Genomic DNA, 21,311 nt, shown 5'->3' with positions numbered 1-21,311 from the left:
CTATGCATCGGCCGGGAATCGAACCCGGGTCTATAGGGTGCAGGCGACAATTCTACCACTGAACCACCGATGCTTGTTTTACACTGTTTTAATCGTTTGAATAAAGTTTTGCTCTTCAATCCAGTTTTTTCTTCAAAACTTCGAGTAAAATCATGAAAAATTTGTTTCATTCTAACTGAGGTTTTGAATTCAGCTGAATATTTCAGTAGTTTCCTCTTCTTTGACAGTGGAACAGTAAAAAGTTGCAGAAATTTAAGTTTGCGCTTTTCCGGCATAATTTTTCTGCTTTTCTGCTTTGCATCGGATGAGAATTGAAATCGGGTCTATCGCGTGGCGGGCGAAAATTCTACGACTGAACCACCGATGCTTGATGTAATCTGTTTTGATAGTTTGAACAAAGTTTTGCTCTTCAATCCAACTTTTTCATCAAAACTTTGAACAAAATCATGAAAACTTTGTTACAGTCTAATTGAGTTTTTAAACTCAGCTGAATATTTCGGTAGTTTCCTCATTTTTGACAGTGGAACAGTATAAAAAATTTAAAAATTTCAGGTTTGCGATTTTCCGGCAAAATTTTTTGCTTTGCTGCTGTGCATCGGCCGGGAATCGAACCCGCGTCTATCGCGTGGCAGGCGACAATTCTACCACTGAACCACCGATGCTTTATTTTAACTGCTATAATCGCTCCAGCAAAGTTTTGCTCTATCATCCAAGTTTTCAACAAAGCATTGAAACAAAATCATAAAAAAATTGTTTCATTTTAAATGAGGTTTCGAATTCAGCTAATTATTTTAAAAGTTTTCGTCTTTTTTGACAGTGGCACAGTAAAAAATTGAAAAAACGTAACATTGCGCTTTTCTAAAAAATTTTTTCTGCTTTTCTGCTTTGCATCGCTCGGGAATCGAACCATGGTCTATCGTGTGTGAAGCGTCAATGCTACAACTGAACCACCGATGCTTGATTTTTATCTGTTTTAACCGTTTGAACAAACACTTTGCTCTTCATTTCACTTTTTCACTAAATTTTTGAATCAAAACCATGAATGATTCATTTCATTTGATTTTTGAACTTCAGCTCTTTATTTGAGTAGCTTTCCTCTTTTTTGACAGTGGAACAGTAATAAATTACAAAAATTTAAGACCGCTCTTTCCTAGGAAATTTTTTCTGCTATGCATCGGCCGGGAAGCGAACATGCGTCTATCGCGTGGGAGGCGACAATTCTACCACTAAACCAGCGATGCTTGATTTACACTTTTTCAATCGTTTTAATAAAGTTTTGCTCTTCAATCCAGTTTTTTCTCCAAAACTTCGAACAAAATCATAAAAAATTTGTTTCATTATAATTGAGGTTTTGAATTCAGCTGAATATTCATTAGTTTCCTCTTTTTTGAAAGTGGAACTGTGAAAAGTTGCAGAAATTTAAGTTTGTGCTTTTCCGGCATAAACTTTCTGCTTTACTGCTTTGCATCGGACGGGAATTAAAATCGGGTCTATCGCATGGCAGGCGACAATTCTACGACTGAACCACCGATGCTTGATGTAGTTGGTTTTGATAGTTTGAACAAAGTTTTGCTCTTCAATCCAACCTTTTCATCAAAACTTTGAGCAAAAACATAAAAATTTTGTTACAGTCTAATTGAGGTATTGAACTCAGCTGAATATTTCGGTAGTTTCCTCATTTTTGACAGTGGAACAGTAAAAAAAATGAAAAAAATTAGGTTTGCGCTTTTCCGGCAAAATTTTTTGCTTTGCTGCTTTGCATCGGCCGGGAATCGAGCTCGGGTCTATCGCGTGGCAGGCGACAATTCTACCACTGAACCACCGATGCTTGGTTTACACTATTTTAATCGTTGAATAAAGTTTTGCTCTTCAATCCAGTTTTTTCTTCGAAACTTCGAGTAAAATTATGAAAAATTTGTTTCATTCTAATTGAGGTTTTGAATTCAGCTGAATATTTCAGTAGTTTCGTCTTTTTTGACAGTGGAACAGTAAAAAGTTGCAAAATTTAAGTTTGCGCTTTTCCGGCATAATTTTTCTGCTTTTCTGCTTTGCATGGGATGAGAATTGAAATCGGGTCTATCGCATGGCAGGCGACATTTCTACGACTGAACCACCGATGCTTGATGTAATCTGTTTTGATAGTTTGAACAAAGTTTTGCTCTTCAATCCATATTTTTCATCAAAACTTCGAACAAAATTATAAAAACTTTGTTACAGTCTAATTGAGTTTTTGAACTCAGCTGAATATTTCGGTATTTTCCTCATTTTTGACAGTGGAACAGTAAAAAATTGAAAAAATTTAGGTTTGCGATTTTCCGGCAAAATGTTTTTCTTTGCTGCTGTGCATCGGCCGAGAATCGAACCCGCGTCTATCGCGTGGCAGATGACAATTCTACCACTGAACCACCGATGCTTTATTTTAACTGCTATAATCGCTCCAGCAAAGTTCTGCTCTATCATCCAAGTTTTCAACAAAGCGTTGAATCAAAATCATAAGAAATTTGTTTCATTTTAATTGAGGTTTCGAATTCAGCTAATTATTTTAGTAGTTTTCCTCTTTTTTGGCACAGTAAAAATTGAAAAAACGTAAAATTGCGCTTTTCTAGAAAAATTTTTCTGCTTTTCTGCTTTGCATCGCTCGGAAATCGAATCATGGTCTATCGTGTGAAAAGCGTCAATGCTACAACTGAACCACCGATGCTTGATTTTTATCTGTTTTAACATCGGTTTAAAAATTTTGCTCTTCATTTCAATTTTTCACTAAATTTTTGAATCAAAACCTTGAATGATTCATTTCATTTGATTTTTGAACTTCAGCTATTTATTTGAGTAGTTTTCCTCTTTTTTGACAGTGGAACAGTAATAAGTTACAAAGCTTTTTTCTGCTATGCATCGGCCGGGAATCGAACCCGGCTCTATTGCGTGGCAGGCGACAATTCTACCACTGAACCACCGATCCTTATTTTACACTATTTTAATCGTTTGATTAAAGTTTTGCTCTTCAATCCAGTTTTTTCTCCAAAACTTCGAACAAAATCATAAAAAATTTGTTTCGTTCTAATTGAGGTTTTGAATTCAGCTGAACATTTCGGTAGTTTCCTCATTTTTGACAGTGGAACAGTAAAAAATTGAAAAAATTTAGGTTTGCGATTTTCCGGCAAAATTTTTTGCTTTGCTGCTGTGCATCGGCCGTGAATCGAACCCGCGTCTATCGCGTGGCAGGCGACAATTCTACCACTGAACCACCGATGCTTTATTTAAACTGCTATAATCGCTCCAGCAAAGTTCTGCTCTATCATCCAAGTTTTCAACAAAGCGTTGAACCAAAATCATAAAAAATTTGTTTCATTTTAATTGAGGTTTCGAATTCAGCTAATTATTTTAGTAGTTTTCCCCTTTTTTGACAGTGGCACCGTAAAAAATTGAAAAAACGTAAAATTGCGCTTTTCTAGAAAATTTTTTCTACTTTTCTGCTTTGCATCGCTCGGGAATCGAACCATGGTCTATCGTGTGAAAAGCGTCAATGCTACAACTGAACCACCGATGCTTGATTTTTATCTGTTTTAACATCGGTTTGAAAATTTTGCTCTTCATTTCAACTTTTCACTAAATTTTTGAATCAAAACCATGAATGATTCATTTCATTTGATTTTTGAACTTCAGCTCTTTATTTGAGTAGTTTTCCTCTTTTTTGACAGTGGAACAGTAATAAGTTACAAAAGTTTAAGACCGCTCTTTCCTAGGAAATTTTTTCTGCTATGCATCGGCCGGGAAGCGAACATGCGTTAATCGCGTGGGAGGCGACAATTCTACCACTGAACCGGCGATGCTTGATTTACACTATTTTAATCGTTTGAATAAAGTTTTGCTCTTCAATCCAGTTTTTTCTCCAAAACTTCGAACAAAATCATAAAAAATTTGTTTCATTCTAATTGAGGTTTTGAATTCAGCTGAATAGTTCATTAGTTTCCTCTTTTTTGACAGTGGAAAAGTGAAAAGTTGCAGAAAATTAAATTTGTGCTTTTCCGGCATAAATTTTCTGCTTTACTGCTTTGCATCGGACGGGAATTGAAATCTGGTCTATCGCGTGGCAGGCGACAATTCTACGACTGAACCACCGATGCTTGATGTAGTTGGTTTTGATAGTTTGAACAAAGTTTTGCTCTTCAATCCAACCTTTTCATCAAAACTTTGAACAAAAACATGAAAACTTTGTTTCATTCTAATTGAGGTTTTGAATTCAGCTGAATTTTTCAGTATTTTTCCTCTTTTTGACAGTGGACAGTAAAAATTACAAAAGTTTAAACTTGGGCTTCTCTATTAAAACTCTGTGCACTGCATCGACCGGGACTCGAACACGAGTATATTGCTTGGCAGGCGGCAATCCTGCCACTGCACCACTGATGCTTGAATTATGTTGTTCACCGTTTGAACAAAAACATTGCCCTTCATGTCATATTTTTAACAATTTTTTGAATCAAAATCATGAAAGATTCAATTCATTTGAGTTTTAAAATGCAGCTATTTATTTGAGTAGTTTTCATCTTTCTTGACAGTGGAACAGTAATAAGTTACAAAAGTTTAAAACTGCTCTTTCCTAGGAAATTTTTTCTGCTATGCATCGGCCGGGAAGCGAACATGCGTCTATCGCGTGGGATGCGACACTCCTACCACTGAACCAGCGATGCTTGATTTACACTATTTTAATCGTTTCAACAAAGTTCTGCTCTTCAATCCAATTTTGTCATCAAAACTTTGAACAAAATCATGAAAGCTTTCTTTCAGTCTAATTGAGGTTTTGAACTCAGCTGAATATTTTGGTAGTTTCCTCTTTTTTGACAGTGGAACAGCAAAAAAAATGAAAAATTTAATTTTGCGCTTTTCCGGCAAAATTTTTTGCTTTGCTGCTTTGCATCGGCCGTGAATTGAACCCGGGCCTATCGCGTGGCAGGAGACAATTCTACCACTGAACCACCGCTGCTTGATTTTAACTGCTGTAATCGATCCAGCAAAGTTTTGCTCATCATCCAAGTTTTTCATTAAAGCGTTGAATCAAAATCATGAAAACTTGGTTTCAATTTAATTGAGGCTTCGAATTCAGCTAATTATTTGAGTAGGCTTCCTCTTTTTTGACAGTGGCACAAGATAAAATTGAAAAAACGTAAAATTGCGCTTTTCTAGAAACTTTTTTCTGCTTTTCTGCTTTGCATCACCCGGGAATCGAACCATGGTCTATTGCGTGGAAGGCGACAATGCTACAACTGAACCACCGATGCTTGATTTTAACTGCTATAATTGTTCCAGCAAAGTTTTGCTCTATCATCCAATTATTTTCATCAAAGCTTTGAATCAAAATCATGAAAACTTTGTTTCATTTTAACTGAAGTTTCGAATTCAGCTAATTATTTGGGTAATTTTTCCATTTTTTTGTTAGTGGAACAGTAAAAAATTACAAAAGTTTAAGTTTGCGCTTTTCTAGGAAAACAATCTGCGCGTGGAAGGCGACAATGCTACAACTGAACCACCGATGCTGGTTTTTAACTGCTATAATTGTTCCAGCAAAGTTTTGCTCTATCATCCAGTTATTTTCATCAAAGCTTTGAATCAAAATCATGAAAACTTTGTTTCATTTTAACTGAAGTTTCGAATTCAGCTAATTATTTGGGTAATTTTTCCCTTTTTTTGTTAGTGGAACAGTAAAAAGTTACAAAAGTTTAAGTTTGCGCTTTTCTAGGAAAAGAATCTGCGCGTGGAAGGCGTCAATGCTACAACTGAACCACCGATGCTTGATTTTTAACTGTTTTAATCGTTTTGAACTTCAGCTATTTATTTGAGTAGTTTTCTTATTTTTTGACAGTGGAACAGTAATAAGTTACAAAAGTTTAAGACTGCTCTTTCCTAGGAAATTTTTTCTGCTTTGCATCGCCCGGGAATCGAAGCCGGGTTTATCGCGTGGCAGGCGACAATTCTATTACTGAACCAGCGATGCTTGATGAACACTATTTTAATTGTTTGAACCAATTTTTGCTCTTCAATCCATTTTTTTTCATCAAAACTTTGAACAAAATCATGAAAAGTTTGTTTCAGTCTAATTGAGGTTTTGAACTCAGCTGAATATTTTGGTAGTTTCCTCTTTTTTGACAGTGGAACAGTAGAAAAATGAAAAAATTTAAGTTTTTGCTTTTTCGGCAAAATTTTTTGCTTTGCTGCTTTGCATCGGCCGTGAATCGAGCCCGGTTCTATCGCGTGGCAGGCGACAATGCTACAACTGAACCACCGATGCTTGATTTTAACTGCCATAATTGTTCCAGCAAAGTTTTGCTCTATCATCCAATTATTTTCATCAAAGCGTAGAATCAAAATCATGAAAACTTTGTTTCAATTTAATTGAGGTTTCGAATTCAGCTAATTATTTGAGTAGGCTTCCTCTTTTTTGACAGTGGCACAATAAAAAATTGAAAAAACGTAAAATTGCGCTTTTCTAGAAAAATTTTTCTGCTTTTCTGCTTTGCATCGCCCGGGAATCGAACCATGGTCTTTTGCGTGGAAGCCGACAATGCTTCAACTGAACGACCGATGCTGTTATTACATTATTTTAATCGTTTGAACAAAGTTTTGCTTTTCAATCCATTTTTTTCTTTGTAACTTCGAAAAAAAATCATGAAAAATTTGTTTCATTCTAATTGAAGTAGTTTCCTCTTTTTTGACAGTGGAACAGTAAAAAGTTGCAAAAATTTAGGTTTGTGCTTTTCCGGCAAAATTTGTCTGCTTTTCTGCTTTGCATCAGACGGGAATCGAAATTGCGTCTATCGCGTGGCAGGCGACAATGCTACAACTGAACCACCGATGCTGGTTTTTAACTGCTATAATTGTTCCAGCAAAGTTTTGCTCTATCATCCAGTTATTTTCATCAAAGCTTTGAATCAAAATCATGAAAACTTTGTTTCATTTTAACTGAAGTTTCGAATTCAGCTAATTATTTGGGTAATTTTTCCCTTTTTTTGTTAGTGGAACAGTAAAAAGTTACAAAAGTTTAAGTTTGCGCTTTTCTAGGAAAAGAATCTGCGCGTGGAAGGCGTCAATGCTACAACTGAACCACCGATGCTTGATTTTTAACTGTTTTAATCGTTTTGAACTTCAGCTATTTATTTGAGTAGTTTTCTTATTTTTTGACAGTGGAACAGTAATAAGTTACAAAAGTTTAAGACTGCTCTTTCCTAGGAAATTTTTTCTGCTTTGCATCGGCCGGGAATCGAAGCCGGGTTTATCGCGTGGCAGGCGACAATTCTATCACTGAACCAGCGATGCTTGATGAACACTATTTTAATTGTTTGAACCAATTTTTGCTCTTCAATCCATTTCTTTCATCAAAACTTTGAACAAAATCATGAAAAATTTGTTTCAGTCTAATTGAGGTTTTTTTAACTCAGCTGAATATTTTGGTAGTTTCCTCTTTTTTGACAGTGGAACAGTAGAAAAATGAAAAAATTTAAGTTTTTGCTTTTTCGGCAAATTTTTTTGCTTTGCTGCTTTGCATCGGCCGTGAATCGAGCCCGGTTCTATCGCGTGGCAGGCGACAATGCTACAACTGAACCACCGATGCTTGATTTTAACTGCCATAATTGTTCCAGCAAAGTTTTGCTCTATCATCCAATTATTTTCATCAAAGCGTAGAATCAAAATCATGAAAACTTTGTTTCAATTTAATTGAGGTTTCGAATTCAGCTAATTATTTGAGTAGGCTTCCTCTTTTTTGACAGTGGCACAATAAAAAATTGAAAAAACGTAAAATTGCGCTTTTCTAGAAAAATTTTTCTGCTTTTCTGCTTTGCATCGCCCGGGAATCGAACCATGGTCTTTTGCGTGGAAGCCGACAATGCTTCAACTGAACGACCGATGCTGTTATTACATTATTTTAATCGTTTGAACAAAGCTTTGCTTTTCAATCCATTTTTTTCTTTGTAACTTCGAAAAAAAATCATGAAAAATGTGTTTCATTCTAATTGAAGTAGTTTCCTCTTTTTTGACAGTGGAACAGTAAAAAGTTGCAAAAATTTAGGTTTGTGCTTTTCCGGCAAAATTTGTCTGCTTTTCTGCTTTGCATCAGACGGGAATCGAAATTGCGTCTATCGCGTGGCAGGCGACAATGCTACAACTGAACCACCGATGCTGGTTTTTAACTGCTATAATTGTTCCAGCAAAGTTTTGCTCTATCATCCAGTTATTTTCATCAAAGCTTTGAATCAAAATCATGAAAACTTTGTTTCATTTTAACTGAAGTTTCGAATTCAGCTAATTATTTGGGTAATTTTTCCCTTTTTTTGTTAGTGGAACAGTAAAAAGTTACAAAAGTTTAAGTTTGCGCTTTTCTAGGAAAAGAATCTGCGCGTGGAAGGCGTCAATGCTACAACTGAACCACCGATGCTTGATTTTTAACTGTTTTAATCGTTTTGAACTTCAGCTATTTATTTGAGTAGTTTTCTTATTTTTTGACAGTGGAACAGTAATAAGTTACAAAAGTTTAAGACTGCTCTTTCCTAGGAAATTTTTTCTGCTTTGCATCGGCCGGGAATCGAAGCCGGGTTTATCGCGTGGCAGGCGACAATTCTATCACTGAACCAGCGATGCTTGATGAACACTATTTTAATTGTTTGAACCAATTTTTGCTCTTCAATCCATTTCTTTCATCAAAACTTTGAACAAAATCATGAAAAATTTGTTTCAGTCTAATTGAGGTTTTTTTAACTCAGCTGAATATTTTGGTAGTTTCCTCTTTTTTGACAGTGGAACAGTAGAAAAATGAAAAAATTTAAGTTTTTGCTTTTTCGGCAAATTTTTTTGCTTTGCTGCTTTGCATCGGCCGTGAATCGAGCCCGGTTCTATCGCGTGGCAGGCGACAATGCTACAACTGAACCACCGATGCTTGATTTTAACTGCCATAATTGTTCCAGCAAAGTTTTGCTCTATCATCCAATTATTTTCATCAAAGCGTAGAATCAAAATCATGAAAACTTTGTTTCAATTTAATTGAGGTTTCGAATTCAGCTAATTATTTGAGTAGGCTTCCTCTTTTTTGACAGTGGCACAATAAAAAATTGAAAAAACGTAAAATTGCGCTTTTCTAGAAAAATTTTTCTGCTTTTCTGCTTTGCATCGCCCGGGAATCGAACCATGGTCTTTTGCGTGGAAGCCGACAATGCTTCAACTGAACGACCGATGCTGTTATTACATTATTTTAATCGTTTGAACAAAGTTTTGCTTTTCAATCCATTTTTTTCTTTGTAACTTCGAAAAAAAATCATGAAAAATTTGTTTCATTCTAATTGAAGTAGTTTCCTCTTTTTTGACAGTGGAACAGTAAAAAGTTGCAAAAATTTAGGTTTGTGCTTTTCCGGCAAAATTTGTCTGCTTTTCTGCTTTGCATCAGACGGGAATCGAAATTGCGTCTATCGCGTGGCAGGCGACAATGCTACAACTGAACCACCGATGCTGGTTTTTAACTGCTATAATTGTTCCAGCAAAGTTTTGCTCTATCATCCAGTTATTTTCATCAAAGCTTTGAATCAAAATCATGAAAACTTTGTTTCATTTTAACTGAAGTTTCGAATTCAGCTAATTATTTGGGTAATTTTTCCCTTTTTTTGTTAGTGGAACAGTAAAAAGTTACAAAAGTTTAAGTTTGCGCTTTTCTAGGAAAAGAATCTGCGCGTGGAAGGCGTCAATGCTACAACTGAACCACCGATGCTTGATTTTTAACTGTTTTAATCGTTTTGAACTTCAGCTATTTATTTGAGTAGTTTTCTTATTTTTTGACAGTGGAACAGTAATAAGTTACAAAAGTTTAAGACTGCTCTTTCCTAGGAAATTTTTTCTGCTTTGCATCGGCCGGGAATCGAAGCCGGGTTTATCGCGTGGCAGGCGACAATTCTATCACTGAACCAGCGATGCTTGATGAACACTATTTTAATTGTTTGAACCAATTTTTGCTCTTCAATCCATTTCTTTCATCAAAACTTTGAACAAAATCATGAAAAATTAGTTTCAGTCTAATTGAGGTTTTTTTAACTCAGCTGAATATTTTGGTAGTTTCCTCTTTTTTGACAGTGGAACAGTAGAAAAATGAAAAAATTTAAGTTTTTGCTTTTTCGGCAAATTTTTTTGCTTTGCTGCTTTGCATCGGCCGTGAATCGAACCCGGTTCTATCGCGTGGCAGGCGACAATGCTAGAACTGAACCACCGATGCTTGATTTTAAATGCCATAATTGTTCCAGCAAAGTTTTGCTCTATCATCCAATTATTATCATCAAAGCGTAGAATCAAAATCATGAAAACTTTGTTTCAATTTAATTGAGGTTTCAAATTCAGCTAATTATTTGAGTAGGCTTCCTCTTTTTTGACAGTGGCAAAATAAAAAATTGAAAAAACGTAAAATTGCGCTTTTCTAGAAAAATGTTTCTGCTTTTCTGCTTTGCATCAGACGGGAATCGAAATTGGGTCTATCGCGTGGCAGGCGACTATGCTACAACTGAACCACCGATGCTTGATTTTAACTGCTTTAATTGTTCCAGCAAAGTTTTTCTCTATCATCCAATTATTTTCATCAAAGCTTTGAATCAAAATCATGAAAACTTTGTTTCATTTTAACTGAAGTTTCGAATTCAGCTAATTATTTGGGTAATTTTTCCCTTTTTTGTTAGTGGAACAGTAAGAAGTTACAAAAGTTTCAGTTTGCGCTTTTCTAGGAAAACAATCTGCGCGTGGAAGGCGTCAATGCTACAACTGAACCACCGATGCTTGATTTTTAACTATTTTAAACGTTTGAACAAAAACTTTGTTCTTCATTTCATTTCTTCACCAAAGTTTCGAATCAAAATCAAGAATGATTCATTTAATTTGAGTTTTGAACTTCAGCTATTTATTTGAGTAGTTTTCTTATTTTTTGACAGTGGAACAGTAATAAGTTACAAAAGTTTAAGACTGCTCTTTCCTAGGAAATTTTTTCTGCTTTGCATCGGCCGGGAATCGAAGCCGGGTTTATCGCGTGGCAGGCGACAATTCTATTACTGAACCAGCGATGCTTGATGAACACTATTTTAATTGTTTGAACCAATTTTTGCTCTTCAATCCATTTTTTTTCATCAAAACTTTGAACAAAATCATGAAAAGTTTATTTCAGTCTAATTGAGGTTTTGAACTCAGCTGAATATTTTGGTAGTTTCCTCTTTTTTGACAGTGGAACAGTAGAAAAATGAAAAAATTTAAGTTTTTGCTTTTTCGGCAAAATTTTTTGCTTTGCTGCTTTGCATCGGCCGTGAATCGAGCCCGGTTCTATCGCGTGGCAGGCGACAATGCTACAACTGAACCACCGATGCTTGATTTTAACTGCCATAATTGTTCCAGCAAAGTTTTGCTCTATCATCCAATTATTTTCATCAAAGCGTAGAATCAAAATCATGAAAACTTTGTTTCAATTTAATTGAGGTTTCGAATTCAGCTAATTGTTTGAGTAGGCTTCCTCTTTTTTGACAGTGGCACAATAAAAAATTGAAAAAACGTAAAATTGCGCTTTTCTAGAAAAATTTTTCTGCTTTTCTGCTTTGCATCGCCCGGGAATCGAACCATGGTCTTTTGCGTGGAAGCCGACAATGCTTCAACTGAACGACCGATGCTGTTATTACATTATTTTAATCGTTTGAACAAAGTTTTGCTTTTCAATCCATTTTTTTCTTTGTAACTTCGAAAAAAAATCATGAAAAATTTGTTTCATTCTAATTGAAGTAGTTTCCTCTTTTTTGACAGTGGAACAGTAAAAAGTTGCAAAAATTTAGGTTTGTGCTTTTCCGGCAAAATTTGTCTGCTTTTCTGCTTTGCATCAGACGGGAATCGAAATTGCGTCTATCGCGTGGCAGGCGACAATGCTACAACTGAACCACCGATGCTTGATTTTAACTGCTTTAATTGTTCCAGCAAAGTTTTGCTCTATCATCCAATTATTTTCATCAAAGCTTTGAATCAAAATCATTAAAACTTTGTTTCATTTTAACTGAAGTTTCGAATTCAGCTAATTTTTTGGGTTATTTTTCCCTTTTTTGTTAGTGGAACAGTAAGAAGTTACAAAAGTTTAAGTTTGCGCTTTTCTAGGAAAACAATCTGCGCGTGGAAGGCGTCAATGCTACAACTGAACCACCGATGCTTGATTTTTAACTATTTTAAACGTTTGAACAAAAACTTTGTTCTTCATTTCTTTTCTTCACCATTTCGAATCAAAATCAAGAATGATTCATTTAATTTGAGTTTTGAACGTCAGCTATTTATTTGAGTAATTTTCTTCTTTTTTGACAGTGGAACAGTAATAAGTTACAAAAGTTTAAGACTGCTCTTTCCTAGGAAATTATTTCTGCTTTGCATCGGCCGGGAGTCGAAGCCAGGTTTATCGCGTGGCAGGCGACAATTCTACCACTGAACCACCGATGCTGGATTCACATTATTTTAATCGTTTGAAGAAAGTTTCGCTCTTCAATCCATTTTTTTCATGAAAACTTTGAACAAAATCATGAAAACTTTGTTACAGTCTAATTGAGGTTTTAAATTCAGCTGAATATTTTGGTAAGTTCCTCATTTTTGACAGTGGAACAGTAAAAAATTTAAAAAATTTAGGTTTGCGACTTTCCGGCAAAATTTTTTGCTTTGCTGCTCTGCATCGGCCGGGAATCGAACCCGCGTCTATCGCGTGGCAGGCGACAATTCTACCACTGAACCACCGATGCTTTATACTGCTATAATCGTTCCAGCAAAGTTTTGCTCTATCATCCAAGTTTTCAACAAAGCGTTGAATCAAAATCTTAAAAAATTTGTTTCATTTAATTGAGGTTTCGAATTCAGCTAATTATTTTAAGAGTTTTCCTCTTTTTTGACAGTGGCACAGTAAAAAATTGAAATAACGTAAAATTGCGCTTTTCTAGAACATTTTTTCTGCTTTTCTGCTTTGCATCGCTCGGGAATCGAACCATGGTCTATCGTGTGAAAAGCGTCAATGCTACAACTAAACCACCGATGCTTGATGTTTAACTGTTTTAACCGTTTGAACAAAAACTTTGCTCTTCATTTCAATTTTTCACTAAATTTTTGAATCAAAACCATGAATGATTCATTTCATTTGATTTTTGAACAGTAATAAGTTACAAAAGATTAAGACCGCTCTTTCCTAGGAAATTTTTTCTGCTATGCATCGGCCGGGAAGCGAACATGCGTCTATCGCGTGGGAGGCGACAATTCTACCACTGAACAAGCAATGCTTGATTTACACTATTTTAATCGTTTGAATAAAGTTTTGCTCTTCAATCCAGTTTTTTCTCCAAAACTTCGAACAAAAAAATGAAAAATTTGTTTCATTCTAATTGAGGTTTTGAATTCAGCTGAATAGTTCATTAGTTTCCTCTTTTTTGACAGTGGAACAGTGAAAAGTTGCAGAAATTTAAATTTGTGTTTTTCCGGCATAAATTTTCTGCTTTACTGCTTTGCATCGGACGGGAATTGAAATGGGGTCTATCGCGTGGCAGGCGACAATTCTACGACTGAACCACCGATGCTTGATATAGTGGGTTTTGATAGTTTGAACAAAGTTTTGCTCTTCAATCCAACCTTTTTATCAAAACTTTGAACAAAAACATGAAAAGTTTGTTCATTCTAATTGAGGTTTTGAATTCAGCTGAATATTTCAGAATTTTTCCTCTTTTTGACAGTGGACAGTAAAAATTACAAAAGTTTAAACTTGCGCTGCATCGGCCGGGACTCGAACACGGGTATTTTGCTTGGCAGGCGACAATCCTGCCACTGAACCACTGATGCTTGAATTAAGTTGTTCACCGTTTGAACAAAAACTTTGCCCTTCAATTCAATTTTTTAACAAAATTTTGAATCAAAATCATGAAAGATTCAATTCATTTGAGTTTTAAAATACAGCTATTTATTTGAGTAGTTTTCCTCTTTGTTGACAGTGGAACAGTAATAAGTTACAAAAGTTTAAGACTGCTCTTTCCTAGGAAATTTTTTCTGCTATGCATCGGCCGGGAAGCGAACATGCGTCTATCGCGTGGTAGGCGACACTTCTACCACTGAACCAGCGATGCTTGATTTACACTGTTGTAATCGATCCAGCAAAGTTTTGCTCATCATCCAAGTTTTTCATCAAAGCGTTGAATCAAAATCATGAAAACTTCGTTTCAATTTAATTGAGGCTTCGAATTCAGCTAACTATTTGAGTAGGCTTCCTCTTTTTTGACAGTGGCACAATAAAAAATTGAAAAAACGTAAAATTGCGCTTTTGTAGAAAATTTTTTCTGCTTTTCTGCTTTGCATCACCCGGGAATCGAACCATGGTCTATTGCGTGGAAGGCGACAATGCTACAACTGAACCACCGATGCTTGATTTTAACTGCTATAATTGTTCCAGCAAAGTTTTGCTCTATCATCCAATTATTTTCATCAAAGCTTTGAATCAAAATCATGAAAACTTTGTTTCATTTTAACTGAAGTTTCGAATTCAGCTAACTGTTTGCGTAATTTTTCCCTTTTTTTTTAGTGGAACAGTGAAATGTTACAAAAGTTTAAGTTTGCGATTTTCTAGGAAAACAATCTGCGCGTGGAAGGCGACAATTCTACCACTGAACCACCGCTGCTTGATTTAAACTGCTGTAATCGATCCAGCAAAGTTTTGCTCATCATCCAAGTTTTTCATCAAAGCGTTGAATCAAAATTATGAAAACGTTGTTACAATTTAATTGAGGCTTCGAATTCAGCTAATTATTTGAGTACGCTTCCTCTTTTTTGACAGTGGCACAATAAAAAATTGAAAAAACGTAAAATTGCGCTTTTCTAGAAAAATTTTTCTGCTTTTCTGCTTTGCATCACCCGGGAATCGAACCATGGTCTCTTGCGTGGAAGGAGAAAATGCTACAACTGAACCACCGATGCTTGACTTTAATTGTTTTAATTGTTTGAACAAAAACTTTGCTCTTCATTTCATTTCTTAATCAAATTTTTGAATCAAAATCAAGAATGATTCATTTAATTTGAGTTTTGAACTTCAGCTATTTATTTGAAAGTTTTTCTTGTTTTTTGACAGTGGAACAGTAATAAGTTACAAAAGTTTGAGACTGCTCTTTCCTAGGAAAATTTTTCTGCTTTGCATCGGCCGGGAATCGAAGCAGGGTTTATCGCGTGGCAGGCGACAATTCTACCACTGAACCACCGATGCTGGATTTCCATTATTTTAATCGTTTGAACAAAGTTTTGCTCTTCAATCCAATTTTTTCTTCAGAACTTCGAACAAAATCATGAAAAATTTGTTTCATTCTAATTGAGGTTGAATTCAGCTGAATTTTTTAAATAGTTTCCTTTTTTTTGACAGTGGAACAATAAAAAATTGCAAACATTTAAGTTTGTGCTTTTCCGGCAAAATTTTTCTGCTTTTCTGCTTTGCATCAGACGGAAATCGAAATCGGGTCTATCGCGTGGCAGGCGACAATTCTACCACTGAACCACCGATGCTGGATTTCCATTATTTTAATCGTTTGAACAAAGTTTTGCTCTTCAATCCAATTTTTTCTTCAGAACTTCGAACAAAATCATGAAAAATTTGTTTCATTCTAATTGAGGTTGAATTCAGCTGAATATTTTAGTAGTTTCCTTTTTTTTGACAGTGGAACAATAAAAAATTGCAAACATTTAAGTTTGTGCTTTTCCGGCAAAATTTTTCTGCTTTTCTGCTTTGCATCAGACGGGAATCGAAATCGGGTCTATCGCGTGGCAGGCGACAATTCTACCACTGAACCACCGATGCTGGATTTCCATTATTTTAATCGTTTGAACAAACTTTTGCTCTTCAATCCAATTTTTTCTTCAGAACTTCGAACAAAATCATGAAAAATTTGTTTCATTCTAATTGAGGTTGAATTCAGCTGAATATTTTAGTAGTTTCCTTTTTTTTGACAGTGGAACAATAAAAAATTGCAAACATTTAAGTTTGTGCATTTCCGGCAAAATTTTTCTGCTTTTCTGCTTTGCATCGACCGGGAATCGAACCCGTGTCTATCGCGTGCTAGGCGACAATTCTACCACTGAACCACCGATGCTTGATGTAACCTGTTTTGATCGTTTGAAAAAAGTTTTGCTCTTCAATCCAGCCTTTTCATCAAAACTTCAAACAAAATCATGAAAACTTTGTTTCATTCTAATTGAGGTTTTGAATTCAGCTGAATATTTCGGTTTTTTTCCTCTTTTTGACAGTGGACTGTAAAACTTACAAAAAATTAAACTTGCACTTTTCTAGTAAAACTCTCTGCGCTGCATCGGCCGGGACTCGAACACGGGTATATTGCTTGGCAGGCGACAATCCTGCCACTGAACCACTGATGCTGGAATTAAGTTTCTCACCGTTTGAACCAAAACTTTGCTCTTCAATTTTTTAACAATTTTTTGTATCAAAATCTTGAAAGATTCAATTCATTTGAGTTTTAAAATCCAGCTATTCAATTGAGTAGTTTTCCTCTTTTTTGACAGTGGAACAGTAATAAGTAACAAAAGTTTAAGACTGCTCTTTCCACGGAAATAATTCCTGCTATGCATCGTTCGTGAATCGAACCCGGGTCTATCGCGTGGCAGGCGACAATTTAACCACTGAAACAGCGATGCTTGATTTACACTATTTTAACCGTTTGAAGAAAGTTTTGGTCTTCAATCCAATTTTTTTTTCGAAACTTCGAATAAACTAATAAAAATTTTGTTTCATTTCAATTGAGGTTCCGAATTCAGCTAATTATTTGAGTAGTTTTTCTCTTTTTTGACAGTGGCACAGTAAAAAATTGAAAAAACGTAAAATTGCGCTTTTCTAGAAAAAATTTTTCTGCTTTTCTGCTTTGCATCGCCCGGGAATCGAAACTTGGTCTATTGCGTGGAAGGCAACAATGCTACAGCTGAACCACCGATGCTTGATTGTTATCTGTTTTAATAGTTTGAACAAAAACTTTGCTCTTCATTTCAATTTTTCACCAAATTCTTGAATCAAAATCATGAATGATTCATTTCATTTGAGTTTTGAACTTCAGCTATTTATTCGAGTAGTTTTCTTCTTTTTTGACAGTTGAAAAGTAATAAGTTACAAAAGTTTAGGACTGCTCTTTCCTAGGAAACTTTTTCTGCTATGCATTGGCCGGGAATCGAACCCGTGTCTATCGCGTGCTAGGCGACAATTCTACCACTGAACCACCGATGCTTGATGTAACCTGTTTTGATAGTTTGAAACAAGTTTTGCTCTTCAATCCAGCCTTTTCATCAAAACTTCAAACAAAATCATGAAAACTTTGTTTCATTCTAATTGAGGTTTTGAATTCAGCTGAATATTTCGTTTTTTTTCCTCTTTTTGACAGTGGACTGTAAAACTTACAAAAAATTAAACTTGCACTTTTCTAGTAAAACTCTCTGCGCTGCATCGGCCGGGACTCGAACACGGATATATTGCTTGGCAGGCGACAATCCTGCCACTGAACCACTGATGCTGGAATTAAGTTTCTCACCGTTTGAACAAAAACTTTGCCCTTCAATTTTTTAACAATTTTTTGTATCAAAATCTTGAAAGATTCAATTCATTTGACTTTTAAAATCCAGCTATTCAATTGAGTAGTTTTCCTCTTTTTTGACAGTGGAACAGTAATAAGTAACAAAAGTTTAAGACTGCTGTTTCCACGGAAATAATTCCTGCTAAGCATCGTTCGTGAATCGAACCCGGGTCTATCGCGTGGCAGGCGACAATTTTACCACTGAACCAGCGATACTTGATTTACACTATTTTAATCGTTTGAACAAAGTTTTGGTCTTGAATCCAATTTTTTTTTCGAAACTTCGAACAAATTAATAAAAACTTTGTTTCATTTCAATTGAGGTTCCGAATTCAGCTAATTATTTGAGTAGTTTTTCTCTTTTTTGACAGTGGCACAGTAAAAAATTGAAAAAACGTAAAATTGCGCTTTTCTAGAAAAATTTTTCTGCTTTTCTGCTTTGCATCGCCCGTGAATCGAACCTTGGTCTATTGCGTGGAAGGCAACAATGCTACAGCTGAACCACCGATGCTTGATTGTTATCTGTTTTAATAGTTTGAACAAAAACTTTGCTCTTCATTTCAATTTTTCACCAAATTCTTGAATCAAACTTGAATGATTCATTTCATTTGAGTTTTGAACTTCAGCTATTTATTCGAGTAGTTTTCTTCTTTTTTGACAGTTGAAAAGTAATAAGTTACAAAACTTTAGGACTGCTCTTTGCTAGGAAACTTTTTCTGCTATGCATCGGCCGGGAATCGAACCCGTGTCTATCGCGTGCTAGGCGACAATTCTACCACTGAACCACCGATGCTTGATGTAACCTGTTTTGATCGTTTGAAAAAAGTTTTGCTCTTCAATCCAGCCTGTTCATCAAAACTTCAAACAAAATCATGAAAACTTTGTTTCATTCTAATTGAGGTTTTGAATTCAGCTGAATATTTCGGTTTTTTTCCTCTTTTTGACAGTGGACTGTAAAACTTACAAAAAATTAAACTTGCACTGCATCGGCCGGGACTCGAACACGGGTATATTGCTTGGCAGGCGACAATCCTGCCACTGAACCACTGATGCTGGAATTAAATTTCTCACCGTTTGAACAAAAATTTTGCCCTTCAATTTTTTAACAATTATTTGTATCAAAATCTTGAAATATTCAATTCATTTGAGTTTTAAAATCCAGCTATTCAATTGAGTAGTTTTCCTCTTTTTTGACAGTGGAACAGTAATAAGTAACAAAAGTTTAAGACTGCTCTTTCAACGGAAATAATTCCTGCCATGCATCGTTCGTGAATCGAACCCGGGTCTATCGCGTGGCAGGCGACAATTTTACCACTGAACCAGCGATGCTTGATTTACACTATTTTAATCGTTTGAACAAAGTTTTGGTCTTGAATCCAATTTTTTTTTCGAAACTTCGAACAAATTAATAAAAACTTTGTTTCATTTCAATTGAGGTTCCGAATTCAGCTAATTATTTGAGTAGTTTTTCTCTTTTTTGACAGTGGCACAGTAAAAAATTGAAAAAACGTAAAATTGCGCTTTTCTAGAAAAATTTTTCTGCTTTTCTGGTTTGCATCGCCCGGGAATCGAACCATGGTCTATTGCGTGGAAGGCAACAATGGTACAGCTGAACCACCGATGCTTGATTGTTATCTGTTTTAATAGTTTGAACAAAAACTTTGCTCTTCATTTCAATTTTGCACCAAATTCTTGAATCAAAATCATGAACGATTAATTTCATTTGAGTTTTGAACTTCAGCTATTTATTCGAGTAGTTTTCTTCTTTTTTGACAGTTGAAAAGTAATAAGTTACAAAAGTTAAGGACTGCTCTTTCCTAGGAAAATTTTTCTGCTATGCATCGGCCGGGAATCGAACCCGGGTCTATCGCGTGGCAGGCAACAATTCTACCACTGAACCACCGATGCTTATTTTACACTATTTTAATCGTTTGAACAAAGTTTTGCTCTTCAATTCAATTTTTTGTCGAAACTTCGAACAAAAATCATGAAAAATTTGTTTCGTTCTAATTGAGGTTGAGTTCAGCTGAGTATTTCAGTAGTTTCCTCTTTTTTGACAGTGGACTGTAAAACTTACAAAAAAATAAACTTGCACTTTTCTAGTAAAACTCTCTGCGCTGCATCGGCCGGGACTCGAACACGGGTATATTGCTTGGCAGTCGACAATCCTGCCAATGAACCACTGATGCTGGAATTAAGTTTCTCACCGTTTGAACAAAAACTTTGCCCTTCAATTTTTTAACAATTTTTTGTATCAAAATCTTGAAAGATTCAATTCATTTGAGTTTTAAAATCCAGCTATTCAATTGAGTAGTTTTCCTCTTTTTTGACAGTGGAACAGTAATAAGTAACAAAAGTTTAAGACTGCTCTTTCCACGGAAATAATTCGTGAATCAAACCCGGGTCTATCGCGTGGCAGGCGACAATTTTACCACTGAACCAGCGATGCTTGATTTACACTATTTTAATCGTTTGAACAAAGTTTTGGTCTTCAATCCAATTTTTTTTCGAAACTTCGAACAAATTAATAAAAACTTTTTTTTCATTTCAATTGAGGTTTCGAATTCAGCTAATTATTTGAGTAGTTTTTCTCTTTTTTGACAGTGGCACAGTAAAAAATTGAAAAAACGTAAAATTGCGCTTTTCTAGAAAAATTTTTCTGCTTTTCTGCTTTGCATCGCCCGGGAATCGAACCATGGTCTATTGCGTGGAGGGCAACAATGCTACAGCTGAACCACCGATGCTTGATTGTTATCTGTTTTAATCGTTTGAACAAAAACTTTGCTCTTCATTTCAATTTTTCACCAAATTCTTGAATCAAAATCATGAATGATTCATTTCATTTGAGTTTTGAACTTCAGCTTTTTATCTGAGTAGTTTTCTTCTTTTTTGACAGTTGAAAAGTAATAAGTTACAAAAGTTTAGGACTGCTCTTTCCTAGGAAAATTTTTCTGCTATGCATCGGCCGGGAATCGAACCCGGGTCTATCGCGTGGCAGGCGACAATTCAACCACTGAACCACCGATGCTTGTTTTACACTATTTTAATCGTTTGAACAAAGTTTTGCTCTTCAATTCAATTTTTTTTCGAAACTTCGAACAAAAATCATGAAAAATTTGTTTCGTTCTAATTGAGGTTGAGTTCAGCTGAGTATTTCAGTAGTTTCCTCTTTTTTGACAGTGGACTGTGAAACTTACAAAAAATTAAACTTGCACTTTTCTAGTAAAACTCTCTGCGCTGCATCGGCCGGGACTCGAACACGGGTATATTGCTTGGCAGGCGACAATCCTGCCACTGAACCACTGATGCTGGAATTAAGTTTCTCACCGTTTGAACAAAAACTATGCCCTTCAATTTTTTAACAATTTTTGTATCAAAATCTTGAAAGATTCAATTCATTTGAGTTTTAAAATCCAGCTATTCAATTGAGTAGTTTTCCTCTTTTTTGACAGTGGAACAGTAATAAGTAACAAAAGTTTAAGACTGCTCTTTCCACGGAAATCATTCCTGCTATGCATCGTTCGTGAATCGAACCCGGGTCTATCGCTTGGCAGGCGAAAGTTTTTGCCACTGAACCAGCGATGCTTGATTTACACTATTTTAATCGTTTGAACAAAGTTTTGGTCTTCAATCCAATTTTTTTTTCGAAACTTCGAACAAATTAATAAAAACTTTGTTTCATTTCAATTGAGGTTT

General features: G+C 35.4%; 1 protein-coding gene and 15 non-coding genes across 16 annotated transcripts in view; 1 reads left to right on the top strand and 15 right to left on the bottom strand.

Annotated features, from left to right (window-relative positions):
• LOC134842826 (neo-calmodulin-like) overlaps positions 1-21,311 on the top strand; it is a 212,006-nt gene that overhangs the window by 100,304 nt on the left and 90,391 nt on the right. The gene's annotated exons all lie outside the window — the stretch shown is intronic.
• On the bottom strand, positions 592-662 carry Trnag-gcc (transfer RNA glycine (anticodon GCC)). The gene has a single exon. It is a non-coding gene; the product is annotated as a tRNA-Gly (tRNA).
• Positions 1,758-1,828, bottom strand: Trnag-gcc (transfer RNA glycine (anticodon GCC)). The gene has a single exon. It is a non-coding gene; the product is annotated as a tRNA-Gly (tRNA).
• On the bottom strand, positions 2,889-2,959 carry Trnag-gcc (transfer RNA glycine (anticodon GCC)). Its single transcript has one exon. It is a non-coding gene; the product is annotated as a tRNA-Gly (tRNA).
• Positions 3,182-3,252, bottom strand: Trnag-gcc (transfer RNA glycine (anticodon GCC)). Its single transcript has one exon. It is a non-coding gene; the product is annotated as a tRNA-Gly (tRNA).
• Positions 4,911-4,981, bottom strand: Trnag-gcc (transfer RNA glycine (anticodon GCC)). Its single transcript has one exon. It is a non-coding gene; the product is annotated as a tRNA-Gly (tRNA).
• On the bottom strand, positions 12,404-12,474 carry Trnag-gcc (transfer RNA glycine (anticodon GCC)). The gene has a single exon. It is a non-coding gene; the product is annotated as a tRNA-Gly (tRNA).
• Positions 12,697-12,767, bottom strand: Trnag-gcc (transfer RNA glycine (anticodon GCC)). The gene has a single exon. It is a non-coding gene; the product is annotated as a tRNA-Gly (tRNA).
• Trnag-gcc (transfer RNA glycine (anticodon GCC)) lies at positions 15,186-15,256 on the bottom strand. Its single transcript has one exon. It is a non-coding gene; the product is annotated as a tRNA-Gly (tRNA).
• Trnag-gcc (transfer RNA glycine (anticodon GCC)) lies at positions 15,771-15,841 on the bottom strand. The gene has a single exon. It is a non-coding gene; the product is annotated as a tRNA-Gly (tRNA).
• On the bottom strand, positions 16,063-16,133 carry Trnaa-agc (transfer RNA alanine (anticodon AGC)). The gene has a single exon. It is a non-coding gene; the product is annotated as a tRNA-Ala (tRNA).
• Positions 17,202-17,272, bottom strand: Trnaa-agc (transfer RNA alanine (anticodon AGC)). The gene has a single exon. It is a non-coding gene; the product is annotated as a tRNA-Ala (tRNA).
• Trnaa-agc (transfer RNA alanine (anticodon AGC)) lies at positions 18,338-18,408 on the bottom strand. Its single transcript has one exon. It is a non-coding gene; the product is annotated as a tRNA-Ala (tRNA).
• Trnag-gcc (transfer RNA glycine (anticodon GCC)) lies at positions 18,874-18,944 on the bottom strand. Its single transcript has one exon. It is a non-coding gene; the product is annotated as a tRNA-Gly (tRNA).
• On the bottom strand, positions 19,453-19,523 carry Trnag-gcc (transfer RNA glycine (anticodon GCC)). Its single transcript has one exon. It is a non-coding gene; the product is annotated as a tRNA-Gly (tRNA).
• Positions 20,573-20,643, bottom strand: Trnag-gcc (transfer RNA glycine (anticodon GCC)). Its single transcript has one exon. It is a non-coding gene; the product is annotated as a tRNA-Gly (tRNA).

This window comes from Symsagittifera roscoffensis, chromosome 3 (assembly GCF_963678635.1).
Source record: "Symsagittifera roscoffensis chromosome 3, txSymRosc1.1, whole genome shotgun sequence".
Taxonomy (NCBI): domain Eukaryota; kingdom Metazoa; phylum Xenacoelomorpha; order Acoela; family Convolutidae; genus Symsagittifera; species Symsagittifera roscoffensis.
The sequence above is the reverse complement of the archived record's forward strand: the minus strand, read 5'-3'. Positions and strand labels throughout refer to the sequence as shown.